This window comes from Rattus norvegicus, chromosome 1 (assembly GCF_036323735.1).
Source record: "Rattus norvegicus strain BN/NHsdMcwi chromosome 1, GRCr8, whole genome shotgun sequence".
NCBI lineage: Eukaryota > Metazoa > Chordata > Mammalia > Rodentia > Muridae > Rattus > Rattus norvegicus.
Window position 1 is genome coordinate 71526207 of NC_086019.1, and position 18627 is coordinate 71544833.

The window sequence follows — 18627 nt, forward strand, 5'->3', positions numbered from 1 at the left end:
AGGAGTGCTGTAGACCTGTTTTCCTCTCTTTCAGTCAGTTATGGGGACAGAGTGTTCTGCTTTTGGGCGTGTAGTTTTTGTCTCTACAAGTCTTCAGCTGTTCCTGTGGGCCTGTGTCTTGAGTTCACCAGGCAGCTTTCTTGCAGCAGAAAATTTGGTCTTACCTGTGGTCCCGAGGCTCAAGTTTGCTAGTGGGGTGCAGCCCACGGGCTCACTGCAGCGGCAGCAACCAGGAAGACCTGTGCCGCCGTTTCCGGGAGCTTCAGTTCACCAGGGTTCCAGATGGTCTTTGGCTTTTTCCTCTGGCGTCCGAGATGTGTGTGCAGAGAGCAGTCTCTTCTGGTTTCCCAGGCTTGTCTGCCTCTCTGAAGGTTTAGCTCTCCCTCCCACGGGATTTGGGTGCAGATAACTGTTTATCCTGTCTGTTTCCTTACTGCTTTTAATATTCTTTCTTTGTTTTGTGCATTTGGTGTTTTCACTATTATGTAATGGTTGGAGTTTCTTTTCTGGTCCAATCTATTTGGAGATGTTTAGGCTACTTGTATTATTATGGGCATCTCTTTCTTCAGGTTAGGGAAGTTTCATTCTATGATTTTGTTGAAGATATTTATTGGTCCTTTGTGTTGGGAGTCTTCTCGCTCTTCTACACCTATTATCCTTAGGTTTGATCTTCTCATTTTGTCCTAGATTTCCTGTATGTTTTGGGCCAGTAGCTTTTTCTGTTTTACAATATCATTGACCATTGCGTGGATGTTTTCTATGGAATCTTCTGCTCCTGAGATTTTCTCCTCTATCTCTTGTATTCTGTTGGTGATGTTCGTATCTACGGCTCCTTGTTTCTTCCTTTGATTTTCTATATCCAGGGTAGTCTCCCTTTGTGCTTTCTTTATTGCTTCTATTACCACTTTTAATTCTTTCACCTGTTTGTTTGATTGTGTTTTCCTGCAATTCTTTCTGGGATTTTTGCATTTCCTCTGTATAGGCTTCTACTTGTATATTTGTGTTTTCCTGCACATCTCTAAGGGAGTTCTTTATGTTTTTCCTGAAGTCCTCCATCTTTATGATCAATTGTGATTTTAAATCTAGATCTTGCTTTTCAGGTGTGTTTGGATATTCAGTGTTTTCTGTGGTGGGAGAATTGGGCTCTGATGATGCCATGCAGTCTTGTTTGTGTTGCTTGGGTTTCTGCTCTCGCCTCTCACCATCAGGTTGTCTCTGGTGTTACCTTGTTCTGCTATTTCTAACAGTGGCTAGTCCGTCCTATGGGGCTGTGTGTCAGGCTTGCTGTAGACCTGTTTTCCTGTTTTCTTTCAGCAAGTTAAGGGGACAGAGTTTTCTGCTTTCAGGCGTGTAGTCGTTCCTGTCTACTGGTCTTCATCTGTTACTGTGGGTGTGTGTCCTGAGTCCACCAGGTAGGTCACTTGAAGAAGAAAAATTGGTCTTACCTTTGGTCTTGGGCCTGAAGATGCTCTTTGGAGCTGGTTTTCAGCTCTCTGTGAGGGCAGCACCCAGAAGGGCCTGTCCCACCTTCTCTGAGGTTCCTGTGCACTGGGGTCCAGTTGTTGTTAAGCATTTTCCTCTAGAGTCAGAAATGTGGGCAGAGAGTAGTCTTCTGTGGCTTCCCAGGTATACTGCCCCTTCCAAGGTCTAGGCCTCCCTCCCACATGATTTGGGTGCAGGGAGCTGTTTGACTGGGTCTCTTCAGATTCAGGCGAGGTCTGGACTGCAGTGTTCCTGCAGCTTGAGTTTCCCTATCTTCCTGTCCCCAGAGGCCCTGTACATTTTCCTTTTGGGCCAGGGATGTGGGGAAAAGTGGGCAGTACTTGTGGTCTCTCCTGCCCTGCAGTCTCAGGATTACACACTTGTCTGAGCGATGAGCTCTCTCTCTCTCACACGGGGTTTGGGATCAGGGAGCTGTGGGCCAGGATCATTGAAGTTCGGTCTCCATATAGAAACTGGAGTGTCTGGTCCCAGAGGAATTTTGCCTTTGTGTGTCCTGAGTCTACCAGGCAGGTCACTTGGAGCAGAATAGTTGGTCTTATCTCTGTTCTCGGGCCTGGAGTCACTCCTCAGGAGCTGCATTTCAGCTCTCTGTGAGGACAGCAACCAGAAGGGCTTGTGCTGCCTTCTCCAAGGTCCCTGTGCACAGGAGGCCCAGATAAAGCTAGGCGTTTTGCTCTAGAGTCAGAAATGTGATCAGAGAGTAGTCTCTTCTGGCTTCTCAGGTGAGTCTGCCTCTCTGAAACTCTAATTCTCCTTCCAGTGGGATTTGCGTGCAGGGAGCTGTTTGACCAGGTCTTTTCAGATCTGGGAGAGTTCAGGCCACACTGTTCCTGCTGCTTGAGTGCCCCTATGTTCCTTTTCCTAGAGGCCCTATACAGTTTCCTCTTGATCCAGGGATGTGGGCAAGGGTGGGCAGTACTGGAGGTCTCTCCTGCCCTGCAGTCTCAGGAGTGCCCACCTGTCTGGGTGATGAGCTCTCTCTCTCACAGGGTTTGGGACCATGGAGCTGCAGGCGTGAATCAGTGATATTCGAACTCCAGCTAGAAAATGGATGTGTCCGGTCCCAGAGGAATTTTGCCTTTGTGTGTCCTGAGTTTACCAGGCAGGTCACTTGGAGCAGAAAAGGTGGTCTTACCTCTGGTCTCAGGCCTGAAGTCACTCCTCGCGGGCTGTATTTCAGTTCTCTGTGAGGGCAGCAACCAGAAGGGCCTGTGTCACATTCTCCGAGGTCCCTGTACACAGGATTCCCAGATGGCTCTTGTCACCCGAATTCTTAATCTTTGCCATTCTGACTGTAGTAAGGTGGAATCTCCCAATTTTTTGTTTAGTATTTCTCTGATAACTGAGTATGTTGAACATTTCTTTAGGAGCTTCGCAGCCATTCAATATTCCTCAGTTGACAATTCTTTGTTTAAATCTGTACCCCGTTTTTAATAAGGATGTTTGATTCTCTGGAGTTTAACCTCTTGATTTCTTGTATATATTGGATATTAGCCTTCTACTTTACGTAGGATTGGTAAATACCTAATCGTATCTATTCTTTGCAATTTTGTCCTAAAAATAGTGTCCTTTGCCTTATAGAAGCTTTGAAATTTTGGGAAATCTTTTTTTTTCTTTTTTTTTCTTTTTTTTTTCTTTTTTTTTATTAACTTGAGTATTTCTTATATACATTTCAAGTGTTATTCCCTTTCCCGGTATCCGGGCAAACATCCCCCTCCCCCCTCCCCTTCCTTATCGTTGTTCCCCTCCCAACCCTCCCCCCATTGCCGCCCTCCGCCCACCAGTCTAGTTCACTGGGGGTTCAGTCTTAGCAGGACCCAGGGCTTCTCCTTCCACTGGTGCTCTTACTAGGATATTCATTGCTACCTATGAGGTCAGAGTCCAGGGTCAGTCCATGTATAGTCTTTAGGTAGTGGCTTAGTCCCTGGAAGCTCTGGTTGCTTAGCATTGTTGTACATATGGGGTCTCGAGCCCCTTCAAGCTCTTCCAGTTCTTTCTCTGATTCCTTCAACGGGGGTCCTATTCTCAGTTCAGTGGTTTGCTGCTGGCATTCGCCTCTGTATTTGCTGTATTCTGGCTGTTTCTCTCAGGAGCAATCTACATCCGGCTCCTATCAGTCTGCACTTCTTTGCTTCATCCATCTTGTCTAAATGGGTGGCTGTATATGTATGGGCCACATGTGGGGCAGGCTCTGAATGGGTGTTCCTTCAGTCTCTGTTTTAATCTTTGCCTCTCTCTTCCCTGCCAAGGGTATTCTTGTTCCCCTTTTAAAGAAGGAGTGAAGCATTCACATTTTGATCATCCGTCTTGAGTTTCATTTGTTCTAGGTATCTAGGGTAATTCAAGCATTTGGGCTAATAGCCACTTATCAATGAGTGCATACCATGTATGCCTTTCTGTGATTGGGTTAGCTCACTCAGGATGATATTTTCCAGTTCCAACCATTTGCCTACGAATTTCATAAAGTCGTTGTTTTTGATAGCTGAGTAATATTCCATTGTGTAGATGTACCACATTTTCTATATCCATTCCTCTGTTGAAGGGCATCTGGGTTCTTTCCAGCTTCTGGCTATTAGAAATAAGGCTGCAATGAACATAGTGGAGCACGTGTCTTTTTTATATGTTGGGGCATCTTTTGGGTATATGCCCAAGAGAGGTATAGCTGGATCCTCAGGCAGTTCAATGTCCAATTTTCTGAGGAACCTCCAGACTGATTTCCAGAATGGTTGTACCAGTTTGCAATCCCACCAACAATGGAGGAGTGTTCCTCTTTCTCCACATCCTCGCCAGCATCTGTTGTCCCCTGAGTTTTTGATCATAGCCATTCTCACTGGTGTGAGGTGAAATCTCAGGGTTGTTTTGATTTGCATTTCCCTTATGACTAAAGATGTTGAACATTTCTTTAGGTGTTTCTTAGCCATTTGGCATTCCTCAGCTGTGAATTCTTTGTTTAGCTCTGAACCCCATTTTTAATAGGGTTATTTGTTTCTCTGCGGTCTAATTTCTTGAGTTCTTTGTATATTTTCAATATAAGGCCTCTATCTGTTGTAGGATTGGTAAAGATCTTTTCCCAATCTGTTGGTTGCTGTTTTGTCCTAACCACAGTGTCCTTTGCCTTACAGAAGCTTTGCAGTTTTATGAGATCCCATTTGTCGATTCTTGATCTTAGAGCGTAAGCCATTGGTGTTTTCTTTAGGAATTTTTTTCCAGTGCCCATGTGTTCCAGATGCTTCCCTAGTTTTTCTGGTATTAGTTTGAGTGTGTCTGGTTTGATGTGGAGGTCCTTGATCCACTTGGACTTAAGCTTTGTACAGGGTGATAAGCATGGATCGATCTGCATTCTTCTACATGTTGACCTCCAGTTGAACCAGCACCATTTGTTGAAAATGCTATCTTTTTTTCCATTGGATGGTTTTGGCTCCTTTGTCAAAAATCAAGTGACCATAGGTGTGTGGGTTCATTTCTGGGTCTTCAATTGTATTCCATTGGTCTATCTGTCTGTCTCTGTACCAATACCATGCAGTTTTTATCACTATTGCTCTGTAATACTGCTTGAGTTCAGGGATAGTGATTCCCCCTGAAGTCCTTTTATTGTTGAGGATAGCTTTAGCTCTCCTGGGTTTTTTGTTATTCCAGATGAATTTGCAAATTGTTCTGTCTAACTCTTTGAAGAATTGGATTGGTATTTTGATGGGGATTGCATTGAATCTGTAGATTGCTTTTGGTAAAATGGCCATTTTTACTATATTAATCCTGCCAATCCATGAGCATGGGAGATCTTTCCATCTTCTGAGGTCTTCTTCAATTTCCTTCTTCAGTGTCTTGAACTTCTTATTGTACAGATCTTTTACTTGCTTTGTTTAAGTCACACCGAGGTACTTTATATTATTTGGGTCTATTATGAAGGGTGTCGTTTCCCTAATTTCTTTCTCGGCTTGTTTCTCTTTTGTATAGAGGAAGGCTACTGATTTATTTGAGTTAATTTTATACCCAGCCACTTTGCTGAAGTTGTCTATCAGCTTTAGTAGTTCTCTGGTGGAACGTTTGGGATCACTTAAATATACTATCATATCATCTGCAAATAGTGATACTTTGACTTCTTCTTTTCCGATCTGTATCCCCTTGATCTCCTTTTGTTGTCTGATTGCTCTGGCTAGAACTTCAAGAACTATATTGAATAAGTAGGGAGAGAGTGGGCAGCCTTGTCTAGTCCCTGATTTTAGTGGGATTGCTTCAAGTTTCTCTCCATTTAGGTTAATGTTAGCAACTGGTTTGCCGTATATGGCTTTTACTATGTTTAGGTATGGGCCTCGAATTCCTATTCTTTACAGGACTTTTATCATGAAGGGGTGTTGAATTTTGTCAAATGCTTTCTCAGCGTCTAATGAAATGATCATGTGGTTTTGTTCTTTCAGTTTGTTTATATAATGGATCACGTTGATGCTTTTCCGTATATTAAACCATCCCTGCATGCCTGGGATGAAGCCTACTTGGTCATGGTGGATGATTGTTTTGATGTGCTCTTGGATTCGGTTTGCCAGAATTTTGTTGAGTATTTTTGCGTCGATATTCATAAAGGAAATTGGTCTGAAGTTCTCTTTCTTTGTTGTGTCTTTGTGTGGTTTAGATATAAAAGTAATTGTGGCTTCATAGAAGGTATTCGGTAGTGATCCATCTGTTTCAATTTTGTGGAATAGTTTGGATAATATTGGTATTAGGTCTTCTATGAAGGTTTGATAGAATTCTGCACTAAACCCATCTGGACCTGGGCTCCTTTTGGTTGGGAGAACTTTAATGACTGCTTCTATTTCCTTAGGAGTTATGTGGTTGTTTAACTGGTTTATCTGTTCCTGATTTAACTTCGATTCCTGGTATCTGTCTAGGAAATTGTCCATTTCCTGAAGATTTTCAAGTTTTGTTGAATATAGGTTTTTATAGTAAGATCTGATAATTTTTTTAATTTCCTCTGAATCTGTTGTTATGTCTCCCTTTTCATTTCTGATTTTGTTAATTTGGACACACTCTCTGTGTCCTCTCGTTAGTCTGGCTAAGGGTTTATCTATCTTGTTGATTTTCTCAAAGAACCAACTTTTGGTTCTGTTGATTCTTTCTATGGTCCTTTTTGTTTCTACTTGGTTGATTTCAGCTCTGAGTTTGATTATTTCCTGCCTTCTACTCCTCCTGGGTGTATTTGCTTCTTTTTTTTCTAGAGCTTTTAGGTGTGCTGTCAAGCTGCTGACATATGCTCTTTCCTGTTTCTTTCTGCAGGCACTCAGCGCTATGAGTTTTCCTCTTAGCACAGCTTTCATTGTGTCCCATAAGTTTGGGTATGTTGTACCTTCATTTTCATTAAATTCTAAAAAGTCTTTAATTTCTTTCTTTATTTCTTCCTTGACCAGGTTATCATTGAGGAGAGCATTGTTCAATTTCCACTTATATGTGGGCATTCTTCCCTTATTGTTATTGAAGACCAGTTTTAGGTCGTGGTCGTCCGATAGCACGCATGGGATTATTTCTATCTTTCTGTACCTGTTGAGGCCCGTTTTTTGACCAATTATATGGTCAATTTTGGAGAAAGTACCATGAGGAGCTGAGAAGAAGGTATATCCTTTTGCTTTAGGATAGAATGTTCTATAACTATCCGTTAAGTCCATTTGGCTCATGACTTCTCTTAGTCTGTCTATATCTCTGTTTAATTTCTGTTTCCATGATCTGTCCATTGATGAGAGTGGGGTGTTGAAATCTCCCACTATTATTGTGTGAGGTGCAATATGTGTTTTGAGCTTTAGTAAGGTTTCTTTTACGTATGTAGGTGCCCTTGTATTTGGGGCATAGATATTTAGGATTGAGAGTTCATCTTGGTGGATTTTTTCCTTTGATGAATATGAAGTGTCCTTCCTTATCTTTTTTGATGACTTTTAGTTGAAAATTGATTTTATTTGATATTAGAATGGCTACTCCAGCTTGCTTCTTCTGACCATTTGCTTGGAAAATTGTTTTCCAGCCTTTCACTCTGAGGTAGTGTCTGTCTTTGTCTCTGAGGTGTGTTTCCTGTAGGCAGCAGAATGCAGGGTCCTCGTTGCCTATCCAGTTTGTTAATCTATGTCTCTTTATTGGGGAGTTGAGGCCATTGATATTGAGAGATATTAAGGAATAGTGATTATTGCTTCCCGTTATATTCATATTTGGATGTGAGGTTATGTTTGTGTGCTTTCATTCTCTTTGTTTTTTTGCCAAGACGATTAGTTTCTTGCTTCTTCTAGGATATAGCTTGCCTCCTTATGTTGGGCTTTACCATTTATTATCCTTTGTAGTGCTGGATTTGTAGAACGATATTGTGTAAATTTGGTTTTGTCATGGAATATCTTGGTTTCTCCATCTATGTTAATTGAGAGTTTTGCAGGATACAGTAACCTGGGCTGGCATTTTTTTTCTCTTAGGGTCTGTATGACATCAGTCAAGGATCTTCTGGCCTTCATAGTTTCTGGCGAGAAGTCTGGTGTGATTCTGATAGGTCTGCCTTTATATGTTACTTGACCTTTTTCCCTTACTGCTTTTAATATTCTTTCTTTATTTTGTGCGTTTGGTGTTTTGACTATTATGTGACGGGAGGTGTTTCTTTTCTGGTCCAATCTATTTGGAGTTCTGTAGGCTTCTTGTATGCCTATGGGTATCTCTTTTTTTAGGTTAGGGAAGTTTTCTTCTATGATTTTGTTGAAGATATTTATTGGTCCTTTGAGCTGGGAGTCTTCACTCTCTTCTATACCTATTATCCTTAGGTTTGATCTTCTCATTGAGTCCTGGATTTCCTGTATGTTTTGGACCAGTAGCTTTTTCCGCTTTACATTATCTTTGACAGTTGTGTCAATGATTTCTATGGAATCTTCTGCTCCTGAGATTCTCTCTTCCATCTCTTGTATTCTGTTGGTGAAGCTTGTATCTACAGCTCCTTGTCTCTTCTTTTGGTTTTCTATATCCAGGGTTGTTTCCATGTGTTCTTTCTTGATTGCTTCTATTTCCATTTTTAATTCCTTGATTGTGTTTTCCTGGAATTCTTTCAGGGATTTTTGTTTCTCCTCTCTATGGGCTTCTACTTGTTTATTTATGTTTTCCTGGAATTCTTTCAGGGATTTTTGCGATTCTTTCAGGCATTTTTGCGATTCCTCTCTGTAGGCTTCTACTTGTTCTCTAAGGGAGTTCTTCATGTCTTTCTTGAAGTCCTCCAGCATCATGATCAAATATGATTTTGAAAGTAGATCTTGCTTTTCTGGTGTGTTTGGATATTCCATGTTTGTTTTGGTAGGAATATTGGGCTCCGATGGTTCCATGTAGTCTTGGTTTCTGTTGCTTGGGTTCCTGCGCTTGCCCCTCGCCATCAGATTATCTCTAGTGTTACTTTGTTCTGCTATTTCTGACAGTGGCTAGCCTGTCCTATAAGCATGTGTGTCAGGAGTGCTGTAGACCTGTTTTCCTCTCTTTCAGTCAGTTATGGGGACAGAGTGTTCTGCTTTTGGGCGTGTAGTTTTTTGTCTCTACAAGTCTTCAGCTGTTCCTGTGGGCCTGTGTCTTGAGTTCATCAGGCAGGTCACTTGCAGCAGAAAAGTTGGTCTTACCTGTGGTCCTGAGGCTCAAGTTCGCTCTCAGGGTGCTGCCCTCAGGCTCCCTGTGGCGGCAGCAACCAGGAAGATCTGCGCCGCCCCCTCCCGGAGCCTCAGTGCATCAGGGTTCCAGATGGCCTTTGGTGTCTTCCTCTGGCGTCCGAGATGTATGTGCAGAGAGCAGTCTCTTCTGGTTTCCCAGGCTTGTTTGCCTCTTTGAAGGTTTAGCTCTCCCTCCCACAGAATTTGGGTGCAGAGAACTGTTTATCCGGTCTGTTTACTTCAGTTTCCTGAGGTGTCTAGTCTGTAGTTCAACTCTCCAACAATGATCAGCAGCAGTGGTGAACGGAAGTCCAAGGATATAGCAGTGGCTCAGTCCTACGAGGCAGGCAGGCAGGCCTATTTGTCGATTCTTAATCTTAGAACATAAGCCATCGGTGTTCAGTGCCCTTGTGTTTGGGGCTCTTCCTAATTTTTTTTCTTATAGTTTGAGTGTAGTTTTATGTGGATATCTTTAAGCCACTTAGATTTGAGCTTTGTACTGGGTGATAAAAATGGATTGATTTGCATTCTTCTACACACTGACCTCCAGTTGAACCAGCACCATTGGCTGAAAATACTATTATTTTTTTTCCCACTGGATGGTTTTACCTCCTTTGTCAAAAATTCAAGTGATAATAGGTGTGTGGGTTCTTTTCTGGGTCTTCAATTGTATTTTATTCATCTAACTGCTTGTCTCTGTACCAATACCATATATTTTTTTTATCACCATTGAACTGTAATACTGTATGAGGCTAGAGATGGTGATTCCACTGGATGTTCTTTTTATTGTTGACGATAGTTTTTGCTATCCTGGATTTTTTTATTCCAACTGAATTTGCAAATTGCTCTTTCTATCTCTATGAAGAATTGACTTGGAATCATAATGGAGATTGCATTACATCTGTAGATTGCATTTAGCAAGATGGCCATTTTTATAATATCAATCCTGTTAATCCATGAGCATGGGAGATATTTCTATTTTGTGAGATCTTCTTCAATTTCTTTCATGAGAGACTGAAGTTCTTGTCATACAGATATTTAACTTGCTTGGTTAGAGTCACATTCCAGTATTTTATGTTAGTTGTGACTCTTGTGAAGGCTGTTCTTTCCCTAATTTTTTTCAGCCTGTTTACCCTTTGAGTAGAGGAAGGCTACTAATTTTTTGAGTTAATTTTATATCCAGCTACTTTAAGTTGTTTATCAGGCTTAGTAGTTCTCTGGTGGTACTTTTGGAGTCATTTAAATATACTATCATATCATCTGCAAATAGTGATATTTTGACTTCTTCCTTTCCAATTTCTATACCTTTGACTTCCTTTTGTTTTCTGCTTCCTCCAGCTAGGACATCTAGTACTATATTGAATAAGTAGGGAGAGAGTGGGTAGTCTCTTCTTATCCCTGATTTTAGTGGGATTGCTTCAAGATTCTCTCCATTTAATTTTATGTTGACTACTGGTTTGCTATATATTGATTTTACCATGCATTGGTATGGGCATTGAATTCCTGATCTTTCAAAGACTTTTAAAATGGAGGTGTGTTGAAATTTGTTGAATGCTTTCTCTCTATCCTAAGAGATGATCAGGTTTTTGTTTGTTTTTTTGTTTGTTTTGTTTTGTTTACTTACATAGTGGTTTACATTGATGGATTTTCTTATATTGAACCATCTTGCAACTCTGGGATGAAACCTACTTGATCATAATGGATGATCGTTTTGATGTGTTCTTGGATTTGGTTTGCAAGGATATATTGAGTAATTTGTATTAATATTCATAAGCAAAATTGATCTGAAATTGTCTTTCTTTGGTCTTAGTGTGGTTTAGTTATAAATGAAATTGGAGATTCACAGATGAAACTGAATAGAATTCTGTCTGTTTCTACTTTGTGGAATAGTTTGGACAATATTGATATTAGGTCTTTTATGAATGAATGATTGAATTCTGCACTAAAGCTATCTGGTCCTGGGCGTTTTTTGGTTGGGAGACTTTTAATGACTGCCTCTATTTCTTAAGAACTTATAAGACAATTTAGATGGTTTACTTGATCCTGATTTAACTTTGGTACCTGGTATCCATCTAGAAAAGTGTCCATTTCAACAAAATTTTACAATTTAGGAGTATAAGCTTATGTAGTAGTGTCTGTTGATTTTTTTGTTTACTTTCTTTAGTATCTTTTGTTATGTCTCCTTTTTCACTTCTGAAGTTGTCAATTTGGATACTCTCTGTGTGCCCTCTGGTTAACCTGGTTACAGGTTTATCTTCATGATTTTTCTCATGTTTTGTTTGTTTGTTTGTTTGTTTTGAATCTATGTATAATACCTTTTGCTTCTACTTGGTTGTATTCAGCCTGAGTTTGATTATTTCCTTTTTGAAGGCACTCAGAGCTATGAGTTTCCTCATAGTATTGCTTTCATGGTGTTTCATAAGTTTGGTTATGTTGTGCCTTCATTTTCATTAAATTCTAAAAAGGCCTTAATTTTCTGTATTTATTCCCTGACCACGTTATCATTGACTAAAGTATTGTTCAGCTTCTGTGTTCATGTTGATTTTCTGTTGTTTTTATTCTTATTAAAGGACAGCCTTGACTCTGAAATCCTGAGAGAGAGAGAGAGAGAGAGAGAGAGAGAGAGAGCACTGAACACCCAGAAGTACAGGCAATCCTAAGACTGCAGGGCAGGACAGACTGCCACTCCTGGTCACATCCCTGGCCTATGAGGACACTGCATAGAAACTCTGGACATGGTAATATAGGAACAGTAAGCTGCAGGTTTCCTGCCCTACCAGATCTGCACTCAAACTTGATAAGAAGTGCTCAAACAATTCCCTGCCTCCAAATCCCATTTGGGTTGTGTTTGAGAGCAAGAGTCTAAGAAGTGGGGACACTCTTGTAAAACCAGAGGGAAATACTCTCTGCCCACAATCCTGACTCAGGAGGAACACTCCTAGGGCCATCTGTGCCCCCTGCATGCAGGAACCTAAGAACAGTAGGGACAGGACCCTTCTGGGTGCTGCCATCACAGAGCACTGAAAGTGAGCCACCAGTAGCATCTACAGGCCATAAAATAGAACACACTGATCCCATAACTGACAGATAGAAACCAGGAAAGTGGTCTACAGGAGAGCTGACACTCAGGTCCACAGGAGGATCAAGCCACAATCAGAAACAGCAAGACAAACTAACAACAGAGACAACCTGATGGTGAGAGGCAAACACAGGAACCCAAGCAACAGAAACCAAGACTACTTGGCATTGTTAGAGTTCATTTCTCCCACCAAAGCAAACACTGGATATCCCAACACACTGGAAAAGCAAGTAGATTTAAAATCACATTTTATCATGATGATGGAGGACTTTAAGAAGGTCATAAATAACTCCCTTATAGAAATGCAGGAACACAGAGGTAAACAAATATAAGCACTTAAAGTGGAAACACAAAAATCCCTTAACAAACTACATGAAAACACAACCAAACAGGAGAAGGAAACAAACAAAACCATCCAGGAGTTAAAAAATGGAAATAGAAACAATAAAAAAGGCACAAAGTGAGAGAACTCTGGAGATACAAAACCTAGGGAAGCGACCATGAGTCATAGATGCGAGCATGACCAACAAAATACAAGAGGTAGTAGAAAGAATCTCAGGAACAATAAGAGAAGAACGCTCACATATACATGGAAATTGAACAATGGTCTACTCAATGATAAGCTGGTTAAGGAAGAAAGAAAGGAAGAAATTAAAAACTTCTTAGAATTTATTGAAAATGAAGGTACAGCATACCCAAACTTATGGGAAACAATGAAAGCTGTGCTGAGGAAAACTCATAGCTCTGAGTGCCTGCAGAAAGAAACAGGAAAGAGCATATATCAGCAGATTGACAGCACACCTAAAAGCTCTAGAACAAAAAAGAAGGAAATATACCCAGGAGGAGTAGAAGGTAGGAAATAATCAAACTCAGAGCTGAAATCAACCAGGTAAAAACAAAAAGGAATATACAAAAAATCAAAAGAACCAATAGTTGGTTCTTTGAAAAAATCAACAAGAAAAATAAACCCCTAGCCAGAATAAGGAGAGGACACAGAGAGTGTGTCCAAATACACAAAATCAGAAATGAAAAGGGAGACATAACTAAAGAAGCAGAGGAAATTCAACTCCTATGACAAAAGCCTATATTCAACAAAACTTGAAAATATGGAGGAAATGGACAACTTCCTAGACAGATACGAGGTACCAAGGTTAAATCCGGAACCATGTAAACAACCACATAATTCCTAAAGATATAGAAGCAGTCAGTAAAGGTCTCCCAACCAAAAAGAGCCCAGGTCCAGATGGGTTCAGTGAAGAATTGTATCAGACCTTCATAGAAGAACTCATACCAATACTATCCTAACTATTCCACAACATTGAAACATATGGAGCACTACCGAATTCCTTCTATGAAGTCACAATTACTCTTATACCTAAGCCACACAAAGACCCAACAAAGAAAGAGAACTTCAGACCAATTTCCCTTATGAATATCGACATAAAAATACTCAATAAAATTCTGGCAAACAGACTCCAATTGCATATCAGAACAATCATCAATCATGATCAAGTAGGCTTCATCCAAGGCATGCAGGGATGGTTTAATATATGGAAAACCATCAACGTAATCCACTATATAAACAAACTGAAAGATAAAAACCACATGATCATTTCATTAGATGGTGAGAAAGCATTTGACAAAATTCAACACCCCTTCATGATAAAAGTCCTGGAAAGAATAGGAATTCAAGGCCCATACCTAACCATAGTAAAAGCCATATACAGCAAACAAGTAGCAAACATTAAACTAAATGGAGAGAAACTTGAAGCAATCCCACTAAAATCAGGGACTAGACAAGGCTGCTCACTCTCTCCCTACTTATTCAATATAGTTCTTGCAGTACTGGCCAGAGCAATCAGACAACAAATGAGATAAAAATGCAGATTGGAAAAAAAAGAAGTCAAAATATCACTATTTGCAGATGATATGATAGTATATTTAAGTGATTCCAAAAGTTCCAACAGAGAAGTACCAAACCTGATAAACACCTTCAGCAAAGTGCCTGGGTATAAAATTAACTCAAATACATCAGTAGCCTTCTACACAAAAGAGAAAGAAGCTGAGAAAGAAAATGGTGAAATGACACCCATCATAATAGTCCCAAATAATATAAAATACCTCAGTGTGAATTTAACTAAGTGTGTGAAAGATCTGTATGATAAGAACTTCAAGCCTGTGAAGAAAGAAACTGAAAAAAGTGTCAGAAGTTGTAAAGATCTCCCATGCTCATGGATTGGTAGAATTAACATAATAACAATGGCCATTTTACCAAAAGCAATCTACAGATTCAATGAAATCCCCATAAAAATACTAATCAAATTCTTCAAGAGTTAGACAAAACAATTTGCAAATTCATTTGGAATAGCAAAAAACCCAAGATAGCTAAAATTATTCTCAACAATAAAAGGATTTCTAGGGAGAATCACTCTCCCTGAACTCAAGCAGTATTACAGAACCATAGTGATAAAAACTGGATGATAAAAACTTGGTACAGAAACAAATAGGTAGACCAGTGGAATAGAATTGAAGACCCAGAAATGAACCCACACTTATGGTCGCTTAATTTTTGACAAAGGAGCCAAAACCATCCAATGGAAAAAAGATAGCATTTTTAGCAAAGGACACTGTTGTTAGGACAAAACAGCAACCAACAGATTGAGAAGAGATGTTTACCAATACTTCATTTGATAGAGGGCTTATGTCCAAAGTATACAAAGAACTCAAGATGTTAGACTGCAGGGAGACAAAGAAACCTATTAAAAAATGGGGTTCAGAGCTAATCAAGGAATTCACAGCTGAGGAATGCTGAATGGCTCAGAAGCACCTAAAGAAATGTTCAACATCTTTATTCACGAAGGAAATGCAAATGAAAACAACCTTGAAATTTCACCTCACAGGTAAGAATGGCTAAGATCAAAAACTCAGTTGACAGCAGATGCTGGCGAGGATATGGAGAAAAAACAACACTCCTCCATTGTTGGTGGGATTGTAGACTAGTACAACCATTCTGGAAATTAGTCTGGAGGTTGCTCAGAAAATTGGACATTGGACTACCTGAGGACTCAACTATACCTCTTTTGGGCATATACCCAAAAGATGCCCTAACATATAACAAAGACACATGCTCCACTATGTACATAGCAGCCTTATTTATAAAATAGCCAGAAGCTGGAAAGAACCCAGATGCCCTTCAACAGAGGAATGGATACAGAAAATGTGGTACATCTACACAATGGAATATTACTCAGCTATCAAAAACAATGACTTTATGAAATTCATAGGCAAATGGATGGAACTGGAAAATATCCTGAGTGAGGTAACCCAGCCACAGAAAAACACACATTGTATGCACTCATTGTAAATTGATATTAGCCCAAATACTCGAATTACCCTACATGTACCTAGCACATGAAATTCAAGAGGGATGACCAAAATGCGAATGCTTCACTCATTCTTTAAAAGGGAACAAGAATACTCTTGTCAGGGAATAGGGATGCAAAGTTTAAAACAGAGGCAGAAGGCACACCCATTCAGATCCTGCCCCACATCTGGCCCATACTTAAACAGCTACCCAATTAAATAAAATGGATGAAACTAGAAGTGCAGGCCAACAGAAACTGGATGTAGATCTCTCCTGAGAGACACAGCCAGAATACAACCAATGCATAGCAAGCATCATCATTAAACCACTGAACTGAGAACGGTACCTCTGTTGAAGGAATCTTAGAAAGGACTGAAGGGGCTTGAGACCCCATATGAACAACAATGCCCGCCAACCAGAACTTCCAGGGACTAAGCCACTCACCTAAGTTTATACACATACTGACCCTGGGCTCCAACCTCATAAGTAGCTATGAATAGCCTAGTAAAAGCACTAGTGGAAAGGGAAGTCCTTGGATCTACCAAGACTGAAAACCCAGTGAACATGATTGTTGGGGGGAGGGTGGTAATGAGGGGAGGATGGGGAAGGCAGCACACATAGAGAAGGGGTAGGTGCGGGGCTAGGAGGATGTTGGCCCAGAAACCGGGAAAGGGAATAACAATCGAAATGCAAATAAGAAATACCCAATTTAATGAAGATGAAAAAAAGTAAAAATGAGAAAAAAGAAAGGCAGGAAAATAAGGCAATGGAATTGTAATTTCAAAAAAATACTGAAATTAATATACAATTGAACTTTCTGAACCAGCCTTGGTGGTGCACATGTTTAATCCCAGTACTCCCCAGAGCACACAAGAATCTCTCCAGTGCAAGGGCAGCCTGGTTACATTCCTACTTTCAGGACAGCCAGGGCTATGTAGAAAAATCATATCTCAAAGTAAATAAATTTGAATGAAATAAAAAAATAAGAATCTCAGGCACAGAAGATACCATAGAAAACATCGACACAATGTCAAAGATAATGTAAAACCCAAAAAGCTCTGAGCCCAAAACATACAGGAAATCCAGGATACAATGAGAAGATCAAACCTAAGAATAATAGGTGTAGAAGAAAGTGAATCCTCCCATCTTAAAGGGTCAGTAAATAACTTCAACAAAATCAAAGAAGAAAACTTCCATAACCTAAAGAAAGAGATGCCCACAAACATACAAGAAACCTCCAAAAATCCAAAGAGATTGGACCAGAAAAGAATGTCCTCCCATCATATAATAGTCAAAACAGCAAATGCACAAAACAAAGAATATTAAAAGTAATAAGGGAAAAATGTCAAGTAACATATAAAGGAAGACCTATCAGAAGGACACCAGACCTCTGCCTAGAGACTATGAAAGCCAGAAGATCCTGGACAGATGTCACACAGACCCTAAGAGAACACAAATGCCAGCCCAGGCTACTATATCCAGCAAAACTATCAATCAACATTGAGGGAGAAATCAAGATATTCAATGACAACAGTCAATTTACACAATATCTTTCTACAAATCCAGCATTACATAGGATAATAAATGAAAAAGCCCAACATAAGGAGGGAAACAACACCCTAGAAAGCCAAAAGAAAAGAAGCACACAAGCACAATTCCACCTCAAATACGAAAATAACAGAAAGCATCAATAAGGATTCCTTAATATCTCTACGTAAATGGACTCAATTCCCCAATAAAAAGACACAGATTTATAGACTGGATAAGTAAAGTAGAACCAGCCTTTTGCTGCCTACAGGAAACGCACCTCAGAGGAAAAAAAAAAACAGATACTACCTCAGAGTAAAAGGCAGGAAAAAACTTTCCAATTTAAGGCTCCGAAGAAGCAAGTTGGTGTAGCCATTCTAATATCGAATAAAATCAATTTTCAAACAAAAGTCATCTAAAAAGACAAGAACGACACTTCATACACATCAAAGGAAAAATGCAGAAATATGAACTCTCAATCCTAAATATCTATGCTTCAAATACAAGGGCACCTGATATTATATAGGAAACCTTAATAAAGCTCAAAGCACGCATTGCACCTCACACAATAATAGTAGGAGATTTCAACACTCAACTCACGTCAGTGGACTGATCATGGAAACTGAAATTACACAGAGACATAGAAGGAGAAACAGAAGTTATGAACCAAATGGACTTAAATGATAGTTTTAGATAATTCCACCCTAAAGCAAAGGAATACACCTTCTTCTCACCACCTCATGGTACCTTCTCCAAAATTGACCATATAATTGGCTACTAAACAGGCCTCAACAGATACAGAAAGGTAGAAATATTCCATGCATCATAGCAGACCATTAGAGACTAAGGCTGGTCTTCAATTATAATAATAAGGAAAGAATTCCCACATATACATGGAAGTTGAAGAATGCTCTACTCAGTGACAACTTGGTCAAGGAAGAAATAAAGAAAGAAATTAAGGACTTCTCAGAATTTAATGAAAATTAAGGTACAACATACCCAAACTTATGAGACACAATGAAAGCTGTGCTAAGAGGAAAACTCATAACTCTTAGTGCCTGCAGAAAGAAAGAGGAGAGAGCATACATCAGCAGCTTGATAGCACACCCAAAAGCTCTAGAACAAAAAGAAGGAAATAAACACAAGACGAGTAGAACGTAGGAAAGAGTAAAACTCAGGAAAGAGTGAAATAAGTAGAAATAAAAAGGATGGTAAGGCGAATCAACAGAAACAAAAGCAAGTTCTTTGAGAAAATCAACAAGATAGATAAACCCTTTTCTATACTAACAAGATCTCAGAAAGTGTGTCCAAATTCACAAGATGAGAAATGAAAGTGGAGGTATAACAACAGAATTTGGGGAAATTAAAAAAAATCATCGGATCCTAAATCAAAAGCGTATATTAAACAAAATTTGAAAATCTGGAGGGAATGGACATTTTTTTAGACAAATACTAGGTACCAAATTTAAATCCGGAACAGATAAACCATCCAAACAACACCATAACTCCTAAAA

General features: G+C 39.7%; 1 protein-coding gene across 7 annotated transcripts in view; it reads right to left on the reverse strand.

Moving 5' to 3' along the window:
• Positions 1–18627, reverse strand: part of Zfp40 (zinc finger protein 40) — a 263006-nt gene that overhangs the window by 130388 nt on the left and 113991 nt on the right. The gene's annotated exons all lie outside the window — the stretch shown is intronic.